General features: G+C 43.5%; 1 long non-coding RNA gene across 2 annotated transcripts; it reads left to right on the top strand.

The window, feature by feature from the left end:
• On the top strand, positions 1176–3790 carry LOC110433118. Of its 2 annotated transcripts, XR_002450519.1 has the most exons (4): positions 1176–1430; positions 1515–1619; positions 1682–1826; positions 3409–3790. It is a non-coding gene; the product is annotated as an uncharacterized LOC110433118 (long non-coding RNA). The 2 variants fall into 2 exon arrangements; XR_002450518.1 differs by lacking the exon at positions 3409–3790 and having other exon boundaries at positions 1682–2545.

Here is a 10869-nt window from a genome sequence, read left to right as displayed (position 1 = left end):
TGTAAAATAACAGCAACATTTAACTCTTTAGCCCCTTAATTCACTTATCTCTTTCATGTGGAGAAATCTCCCTTCGATCTCATCTCTATGGCGCCTGCTCTCTTCCCTGTCATCTAAAAATAGAAGTAACATCTTCTTCTTTCTCTCTTCATTCTCATGGTCACACCTATTTGTTTATTCCTCACTTGGCAACACTCCTTTACTCCATCCTTCCAAGTGTATGCATGCTGAAGTTAAAACACAGCAGCCCCCTCATCTCTCTTTGCCGCACAATCCCCTCACCCTCATGCAAAAGTAAAAAGCAATACATAATACTCCTCCTTATTCACCTAGTCCACCTGCCTCCTCTTGCATGCACAAATAATCAGCAGCATATCTTTTACCTCTGGCGCATATTCCCTCTCCTCACATGCAAAAACAGCAGCAGCATCAAATTCCTTCTCCCTTAATTCACTGGGTTACACACATCTCTTTAATCCTCTCTTGACAGCACCCATTTTACTCTACTTTATTTCTCTTCAATTGCATGCACCCATGCAGCAAACCATAGGCATATCTTCCCCTCCCTTTCTCCCCCTCACGCACAACCATCACCTGGACGCCTCCTCCCCTTTACTCTCATGCAAAAATATATGCACCTCTTCTTTACCTCTCTTAATTTTTTTTTGACAAAACTCTCTTAAGAATTCTTCTTCATTGCATCAATTTATTTCTTGCTCTTCATTATACAAGCATGCAGCAACATGCTTGTTCTCCTTTCACTCACACACAATCTGATGGCGCCTGCCCTCTCTCCCTCATCTAAAATAACAGCAGCCCTCACCCTTAATTCCTTTTATAAGCTCCATTTTTATTCTTCTTTACCACTCCCTAAATGCAAAAATGAAAGCTGATGAAATATCCACTCTCTCCTCTATTTCTCACGCATTAACCATGCAGCACACCCCTCTTCATTCCCCTCTTGATAACTCCAATTTATCTCACTTCAATTGCATGCACCCATGCAACAAGTGGCAGCTATATTTTTCTTCTTTTCTCTTCACCACGCAAGCACCAGGAAGGAGTCCCCTTATTTCTTTCTTCTTCCACCAGATGGCGCCTCCTCCTCTCCTCTCTCCCTCACGCAAGCACCAGAGAAGCAGTCCTCATCCTCTTCCTTTCCAGCTCCATGGGCGCCCCCTTCTCTTCCCTACCTTTCTCTCCTTCTCCATCAAAATAGAGTGCATCGGTGATTAGAACTGAATTCATCCTCTTGTTTTCCTTCCCAAGAACACAGCAAGGATTTGGGAGAGATCATTGCTGTTGTTCCTTTCCTGTAACAGGAGTGATGATCATCCTGCTGCGATAGAAGCCACTCCGATCAGCAGCAATGCGAGTCGATTGTCCTGCCATATCATGTCGTCATCGCCACCGTTCTTGTACAGCATGTGGTGAGGTCGCCCCTCCCTCTTCCATCTCTGATCTTGCTGCACCTCCCTCGCTCATCCATCTCCTTGATCACTGGTTTGGTGCAGATCATCTCGAAGGTCGAATTATCTATGTCGTCTCTATGAACGTGCTGCTAGCATCGATCCCAGTGGCCACGTTGACGCTGCCGCTGGCTCTCAACAAACAGCAAGGTCGACCCTCTCTCTCTATGTGTGATTCATATCAGCCCTGTCTTGATCTTCTCTCATCACAGGACTTTGAGGATGCACTCATGATCATCTCCGGCGCCAAGATGTAGCTGTAGTACCCCTGCTGTTACACATAAGCAGCAGCCCTGCATCTACCTTTCATTGTCACTGCCACTGATAGTTTCCTCCTTGCCACCACGAAAGTCCAATGTGAGCAATCAACATCATTTGTATCTTTTATGTTGATCCCAATTGCAATACACGCACCCTAGTTCATATTTGATAGAATTCCGGCAAAGTATCACTGCAATTGTGTTGCTGTCCATTTTGGACAGCAGTGCTGCTGCCGGTTACCGTTCACATTCCCAGTGATCCATGCCTCTAGTCATCAAACCTTTTGATCATGATATAGATCTTGATGTTTTACACACCTCTACAAATCAGTTTGGTCATAGGAGCCATGGTGCCGGAGTTATTGATATCGTTGTGCTTGCTGCTCCTGCATCTATGCAGCAGCACCCTTGCCGATTGGCATACATATTCTGGGCAATCCACAACTCCATTTGACAATCCCTTGGATCCACAAATGTATCATATATTTGCCCACGTCTCTGTAAATTTTTATGGCCATAGAATCTAAGATGAAAGGGATATTCACTTCTTCTTATGCTCACTGTCCCTGCTGCCCTGCAGCAGCATTCCTGCCGGTTGGCATGCATGTTCCCATTATTCCCTCGCTCCACTGACCATGTTGTTCGACCACAGTGTGTTTTATATCCTTGCACACACACCTAAGAAATTTCATGGCAATAGGATTCAAGATAAAAGAGATATCATTTTTCTTGTGCTCGCTGTCTTTGCTGCCCTGCAGCCGCGCTGCAGCCGATTGGCGAGTACGTTCCCGAAAATCCACTACTACGTTTGTCAAATCCTTTTACCCACTTGTGTATCATGAACTCGCATATACTTCTGTGAGTTGGCTTGTCCATAAGTGCCATAATGGCCGAGATATCGAGGCCATGGCAACTGCTACTCCTGCTGTCCAGAAATCAGCCATGTCACCCATCCTATGTTTGCGTTTTCTGGCTAACAGATGGCCAAACCACCATTCCCGTTTACTAGAACATAACTCATACGGTCTGTAGAGACCCCACGACATGGATTGCTAATATGTGCTGATAAGAGTATACCATCAGTGATCATAAAGGTTGTTGTCCGCTGTCGTGCACAACCTACGTGCACCGGTGTCTCGCCATGTTACCCTTTTATGTAGCATTCACACTGCTGCAGCCACTTGTCTAAATATGTTCCAAAGTATCCATTTCACCAATCCAAATGATCATCATCATATCCTACAGTAGTTTGCCAAACCTGCACTATAAGGTTCATCTTCACCTTTCGCCTTGTATCCATCATCTTCTCGTTGTTGGCAAATTCGATCCTAGCCAACCACCACCATTGTTTTTGGGTCTTCATGTTATATGTCAAGAAATAAATATTCTTGTTAGTATCTCACCATACCATCTCACTATTGTGTAGCCCTTGCCATGTATATGTTCCATCTCATCAGGCTCTCATAGGCATCTCTTGTTACCTAGCTCTTGAATTTTCATATGCTTACTTCATCCTTCACAATGTCATCCATCTAAACCAACTTCTACCTTTGAACTTTCATGTCTTCTAAACCATAGCTCCGTTTAGTTGTTTTTGCGCTCAACGGTCGTAGTTAGAAGCACTACGTGTTTAAAACCTTTATGTCTTCTTTTTGTAATGATTGGTGTATTGTTTCTAGGTTTATGTATGATGCTTGTGCTGGTTGCTATCGATGTTATAGTGGAGCTACACGAGGAGCAGATCTTTGAAAAGTGGAACCATCAACAAGTGTTTGAAAGGCAAGTGTAACATGAGTTCCCTTGTTACCCAATAACCATTTAATCACCTTTTCATATGCATGTGTCTAAAATGATGAACCTATAAGGACTATACCTAGAACCTTTGTTAACTTGTATTCCTTGTTACCTTTGGGTTATGCATATGGTTAGTTTGGCTTAGCTTGCAATCAACCAACTATATAAAGTTAATCTTGACTAATGGATTATGGAATCAATATATAATGATGCTTTCTAGCAACATGGATATAAGGGGGCTAGAGCATTGGGCCTTTTTGGGTGCTCTAGTCCGCCCTCCGTAAGGACTGAATCTTAAAGCGGCAACCCAGGACTTACAGTACAACCATGAGAATCACATGGCTCTGATCTTAATCAAGTATCTAGTACGTCTCTAGCTTGTTAGTGGTTACCGAAAGGCGCAAGAGGGGGGTGCCTCGTGGTGTATAGTTTTGCTCCTACCTTGGTGTGTACAGTGTCGCGACCACATGTGCCTCTTGGAGGAGGTCTCTATGCACACTTGCCATTGAAACCTCGCGGCCACTAACTAGTTAGGGTGTCTAGTGAAAGGTTACGTAGTGATCCCTACCGACTTACCTTGGAAGTGAGTCAAGAGGTTGGCTCCCTCGAGCAAAGGGCAATCACGACTCATGGGTAAAGATGTACATACTCTGCAGAGTTAGAAAAACTGATATATCAGCCGTGCTCACGGACACGAGCGGCCTGGATCCTTTTTGAGATAGATGGTTCTATGGATGGTTTGGGTGATGAGTAATGTTGATGTTAATTATACTTCTCACCTTGGGAGCTTAAGCATAACCTAGCAACATAGGTATAATAATAAAATATGACCAACTAAAATGCTTATCGCAGTCAAACCAAGTCAAGCCTTTTGAGCCTTGCATCCCCTCATGTTATACTTGCTGAGTATGGTGCGCTCACACTTGCTTTACATTCAACAATCAAAAATCCCGGATGGGTACTAGATGGTGATACAAAGGTGGAGTTCCCTGAGATGTTCCAGGAGTACTAGGCGAGTGTACCCCCAGTCAACCGTCCCTGTGGAAAATGGAGACCCAAAGTGAAGATTAGGATTAGTTTCCGCTATGCTTTGTTATGATGTAAGCATTGTTGTAACTATGTTCCGATATATAATAAAGCATTGTTCTTGATATTCTCCATATTTGTCGCTATATGTGTCGTGTGGACATCCTGGGCACACATATAGTTAGCGCTTGGTCTTCCTTGGAAAACCGGGTGCGACATGCACCCAATCCTACGGATTGTTGTGGTAGCCCTAGGGTAGTGACAGCCCTAACGGTCGACGTATTCCACCACGTTCGGATCGGTGTTTGTAGGACCGTAGTCAGACCTTCCTAGCCCCCTTCTCATCTCTTTCTGTGGTTAGTGCTCTAATGTCCCGATATAGATAATCTTGAAGTAATTCTTGATTCTTAGATCAACTAGAGAACTCTCAGGAAACTTCCTCTCTTCCCACCAAAAATAATTATATAGTTATCCTTGGGCGATCTTGGATCTTAATTAGTACACTCACGTTCCCTGTGGAAAATCGATACTCTGGAATACTCCCGGGTGAAGGCTACACCGGTATCCGTGCGCTTACGGATTTTTCTGTTTGCGTTTAAAATACCCAACATTTGCTTTGTATGATTGTCTTTGGATGATTGCTGTTGATGTGGTGATTGCGTTTAGACGGTGAGCAGTTCGTGGGTGACCAAGAGTACTACTACGAGCAGGATCAGCAGGAAGGATCAGCAGGACCAGTGTGATCAAGGCAAGTATAGCATGAGATCATCCTTGTTTCCTAATAACTTTAATCACACAATTCATATTGCATGTGTCTCCTTGATAAGGATTTCCTAGTATTGATCTTATACCTTGTCACCTATGGTTTTGTATTGGGTAGCTTATGCTAGTGCTCCACTAAACCATGATCTTGTAATTTGATTAATGGAATATGCAATAAACATTAAAAGATGACTTTTTAGCAACTTTGGAAAAGAGGGCTAGAGCATTGGGCTATCTTATGGTGCTCTAGTTTCTCTCCATAAGGACTTATATGTATCTGACCATCCAGGACATACAATACAACTGTGAGGGCTACATGGCTCTGGCTTTAGCTCAGTATAAGGACCTTTTCTAGCTTGTTAGTGGTTACCCTTGTGGTGCAAATGGGGGATAGCAGACCGTGGATTCCTGTGGGTGGATCACATAGACTGACTAACGAAACCAAGCGGCCGTAACTTGTTAGACGAACCTTTGAAAGGCTTCATACTGAACCCTGTCGGTCTTCCCTGGGAGTGGGCTAAGGGGTTGATCACCTCGGGCGAAAGGGTAAATCACAACTCACAGTGAAAGTGTACAACCTCTGAAGAGTGTAAAACTGATATATCAGCCGTGCTGACGGTCACGAGCGGCCTTGGACCAATACAGAATAAATAATCACTAATGGCAATTCATTAATGTTATTATTGTTAATATGTTGTTTATGCTATTCTTTATTCACTTTACTTGATCATGAGTTTATTTTGGGTCTTGACAACTTGATGCTACTTATATGCTAAAATTGTGACAACTAAAAGCTACATGCAGTTGAACCAGTGTCTAGTCTTTGAGCCTCATGAACCCCATGTTACACTTGTTAAGTACGAAGTGTACTTACACTTGTTTATTTTCTTTATTTGGATAAAATCCCGGATGGGTAACAGATGGCTTGGGTAATGACTACTACCAGTACTTCCCTGAGGATTTCTAGTCTTGTGGTCAACCAGTTCACGTGCCTATGTGATGGAGCTTCCATGCAAGAGTTATCTTTTATTTCCGCTTTATATTTGTAAAGACTCTGAGTTAATATCGTTATGTAATAAACACTTGTGGTGATACTCCCTATAATTTGTTGGCTTATGTGTGATTGATCTCTAGGCACATATAAGGTTTTGCATTCAATTTTATCCTTAAAATTGGTTGTGACAATTCTTGTCCAAAAACGGTGTCAACACATGCCCCCCAATTTCGAAGTATGAAATCATTAATGCTCCAAAATTCTCTCCGATAATGATGACCTTTTCACAATTATTTCCTTCTGGTAACAATTAATTACCAAATCCAAACAACCTTAATTTTGATCTCCATTAAATACCTTGAATTTCTCAACCACCCGATTCAAATCTCATAGAAATACGCTCATCGGCAACTGTTCTCTTAGGGTTGACTGCCGATGGGCCGACCAAAAGATCGTGTATAGTGGAATACCTCCTAAAATCATAATTACTTGCTGTCAAATCACCTATACAATCCATTGATTACCGTGTGAATAGTTACCATATTCACCTGAAAACCCTCGAATTTCACGGATACGATAAAGAGATAAGTCAAAAATACCCCTGCTCACTTCAACCTATAAATACTCCCTTCCTCAGCACTCTTTCTCCACCTTACCATCCTCCATTCCCAAATTTACCTCCTGGCGGCGGCATTGACGGAGAACTCAAGAACTCCGGCAACAAAGAACCTCCCCTAGAATCTTCAAGTCTTCGACTTCTTCCTTGTGAAGAAATGGCTGTCAACTTCACCGTGCCTGAGGTTAATCCATTCCCATCCTCTCTTTCCTTTACTGTAATCCTTAACCTTTTTGCAAGTTTACTTACTTAGTATCTTCTCCCCCTTTTCTTTCTATTCTTTTGATCTTCAAACTTCAGGATTTGAGTGAGAAAATTGTTATCGCTACTGAACAACCCCACCTCCAATGTCTCGGTCCAATGGGCAATCTAGATCCCACCGATCTAATCGATGCAGAAACCAATAGAATTCCTTTTAGAGCCGAGAACTTCTCTATAGATCTATAGAAAGATACTTTCTGATCCTGGCCAAATCCCACCAAAGGATGGAAAGATTGGTTCCTGAGGGTTAGCAAAACGAATGAAGTATATTGGGGTGAACACAAAATAGACCAATGTATCAGGCTTTCCATTGCCGATATGGAAACGAATGAATCAATATTGATAGCTGCCTCATAGTTTTGGTCAGATACTTTTAATGCCTTCATTTTTGGTCATGGCCCAGCTTCCCCTACACTTGCTGATTTCGCCATGCTCACTGGCTTGGACATCGCAACTGCCAATGATGGCCAATTTTTCGGCTGCAAAGCTGAACATAAAGTAGAAACCCGCAACATCGGCGGCTGGTCAGGATATATCCAGAAATCTCAGTGAACAGGATCGGTTGGTTAGAGAGAGCACACCATCTTTCTGAACATGTGGTTAGACAAATTTATCTTTTGCGGCTGATCGGTAGGTCCAACCTCTGTTTACTTATCGGCAGCAGAAAGACTAGCTAATGGTAACCGATTCCCCCTTGGCCGATATCTGCTGGGCTGTGTCTATCACCTCCTTCACCAAGTAGCCGAGAAATTTCTGCTAGGTGAACCCATCGGCAACCTAGGAGGTCCTTGGTGGTTTATTGACATGTGGCTCAACGTCCATATGCACAAACACCTTCAGTTTGATTTCTTCAGACAGTAGTTCCCACGTGACATCGCCGAGGATTATGAACTAGCAGATGATGAATCGGCAACACGCTTGCCCCATATTATGGTGAAGCCGTCATAGTCCTTCCTGGTACTGGTACCAACGAGAACTGGATCGGCCGATTTTTCAAACATTGTATGACGACCTTTCCAAACATCAGCGAGCCTGGATGCCTTATGAAGATCCAGAGTCCAGATTTCCACTCACTTTCCATCCTGCTGATGATGCTCTTAACAAGGACAATGATATGATGATGGCAATTATCACTCCAAGAGCAATTCCAGTAAACAACTTCGACAGCGGAAAGAACACCAACACGACCTATGAGTTCTACAACCCATCGGCATTAGCTCGTCAGTTGGCTTTTGGTCAGCTACCGATCAAACTTTGTTATGCCGATGAGGTGAAACCGAGAGAAGTAATAACCAGTGGACTCGAGTGGATCAGGATAGCTCAGCTCCAGATAGACATTGATCTGTCAGCTTGGATTCTAGCTCTCTTTATTACTCAGTCATACAAACAGTGGTGGGAAGAATGGAAGGAGCATCTGCTCAGGGTATCGGCTCACATGTACCGCAACATGATCATCCTGAATATGAAGTCCCCGATGATGTTGTAAGCCCCTTGTCGACACTTCAGTCCTTCTGTTAATTTTAACTTCATCGGTAACTTACCCCTTTTCACTTCAATAGGTTGATGACCCAGCGCCAACAGTAAGAAGAAGCGTGAGGCTGATTGATCTTCTTCCATCAGGCCCAATCTCTCTAATCGGCCACAACACGCCAAGCCTAGCAGCCTTGATGCACAGAAACATCCGCTTCTAGAAGACGACCACCAAATGGTCGAAAGTTTCTCCATCGGTAGTTGCTGCTACGCTGGCTCAAGCTTTCAAGGTAAGATTTTTTCAACTTTCCTTTCTGCTATACCGATCTCATCTCATAGTTACTACTATTTCAGGGCACATCGGCTGCAACTAGAATGTCATCGGTACCTACGTTTTGTATCAAACATTCTGTTCTTTCAAATTTCAATAATATTTCTCTGCTTTTATATCAAACCCGTGGAGCTTTGATTTTTGTGACAATAATCTGGTGCATCGGCAAATACCAGGAGCACTCGATCATTGGGTGCCAATGCCCCCTAGTCTGATCAAGCTCCGCCCAAGAGAAAGGCCCCCAAGAGTACCAAGATTCAGCCAAAGCGACAGAAGACAGCAGCATCCTCTCTGCCTCGTCCAGCATCCCCGATTCAAGCAACACCTTCTCCACCTCATCCAGTGCCCCAGACACAAGAAGTACCTTCTCCTCCTCAACCAATACCTCAGACGCAAGCAGGCCCGGCCGATGTGCCTGGACAGATTACCGACCCAATTGATCTGGACACATCATCGGCTGTTCCCCCTAAGCAAATAGTTGCTATTCCTCCTCAAGGTAAAGTATCGATCATAGAATCGTTACCGATAATTTGTTTTATAAATACCATCATCACCCTTGGTAACTTTCAGTTGAAGATATTCCATCGGCAGCCCTAGCTGATCAAGTTATAGTGCTAGCTACATATCCACGCCAGAGACAAGAAATTGCTCTGAAACAAGTAAGTCACCCGATCTATCAAATTTTGCATTACCGACACTTAATCTTGGGTAACTTATCCTCTTCTTTTTCTAGGAGCAAGATTCCCCCTATAGTTTGTTCTCTTTTGCCATCGACATTTCTGATGACAAAGGCGAAGAGGCAAGCACTTCAACGGCGCTTGGAATTGCATCAGCAGAGATCAAATCCAAGCTAGAAGATTTACTAGCCCTGTTGCAGCAAGACACAACCCAGCTGGTGGATGATTCTGACCCAGCCAAAGCCATATTCAAAACTCTCCATGGCCAAAATCCTGCTGATGTCGAGGAGATGCTCTTCCAAGCGGCTCACCTGGAGGGTCGTCAGCTTCAGTACCAAAAGGTTGTCCAACGCCTTGCCGATAGAACTGCTCATGCCCAGCTCAAAGAGGAGATGCTGCAAGTAAAGCGTGTTGTCGATGAGAAGCATAAAATCATCGACATTCTGCAATCTTCAGGCGCCGAACTAAAATAGAGAATCTCCGATTTATCAGCAAAGAGGGAAGCTCTGCTGGCAGAACTCAAGCAAGTGGAGGAAACTCTGACTCAAGCTCAACGAGAGGAAAGCCAACTGCCCGACATGCTCAAGAATCTTCAACAAGAAAGTGATGTCCAAGCTCGCAAGGCACTGTAAATGAAGAAGAGACTAAAGCCAGTGGAAGGTTCTGCCGATGAAGATACTCGAGAGATAGAGGAAGCCAACTAGATTCGCCTGCGTGCTATATCGGCTATCCAAACTTTGCTTAACCTATAAATCTCTTTATCGGCATTCCTTTTGAAAAACACCAGTATTTGGTCCAGCCGATAGGATTGTTATCGGCACTTAAACTCTTCATTCATAATCTTAGATACGTTGATATTTTGTCCAACCGATAGGACTGTTATCGACATCTTATATTCTTATGCATCGACCCAGATACTGGGGTAGTACTTTTGTAAATATTTTCCATTTAACGCTCTAGGAAACTCAACTCCTTCTAGAGTTTCTAAAATGTAAGCGTTGCCTGGGGCAGACCGATTTATCCGATAAAGACCTTCCCAATTAGGAGACCACTTCCCAAATTTTGAACTCTTAGTCCCAATTGATAGAATTACTTTCCAAACCAAATCTCCATCGGCAAATTCCTTGGCTCTTACCTTTTTATCGTACCATTTAGCCACTCTTTTCTTATTTTCTTCTATGCTAACTAAAGCTCTTAACCGATGCCCCG

The sequence above is a fragment of the Sorghum bicolor genome, chromosome 2 (genome assembly GCF_000003195.3).
Source record: "Sorghum bicolor cultivar BTx623 chromosome 2, Sorghum_bicolor_NCBIv3, whole genome shotgun sequence".
Classification (NCBI taxonomy): Eukaryota; Viridiplantae; Streptophyta; class Magnoliopsida; order Poales; family Poaceae; genus Sorghum; species Sorghum bicolor.
The sequence above is the reverse complement of the archived record's forward strand: the minus strand, read 5'-3'. Positions and strand labels throughout refer to the sequence as shown.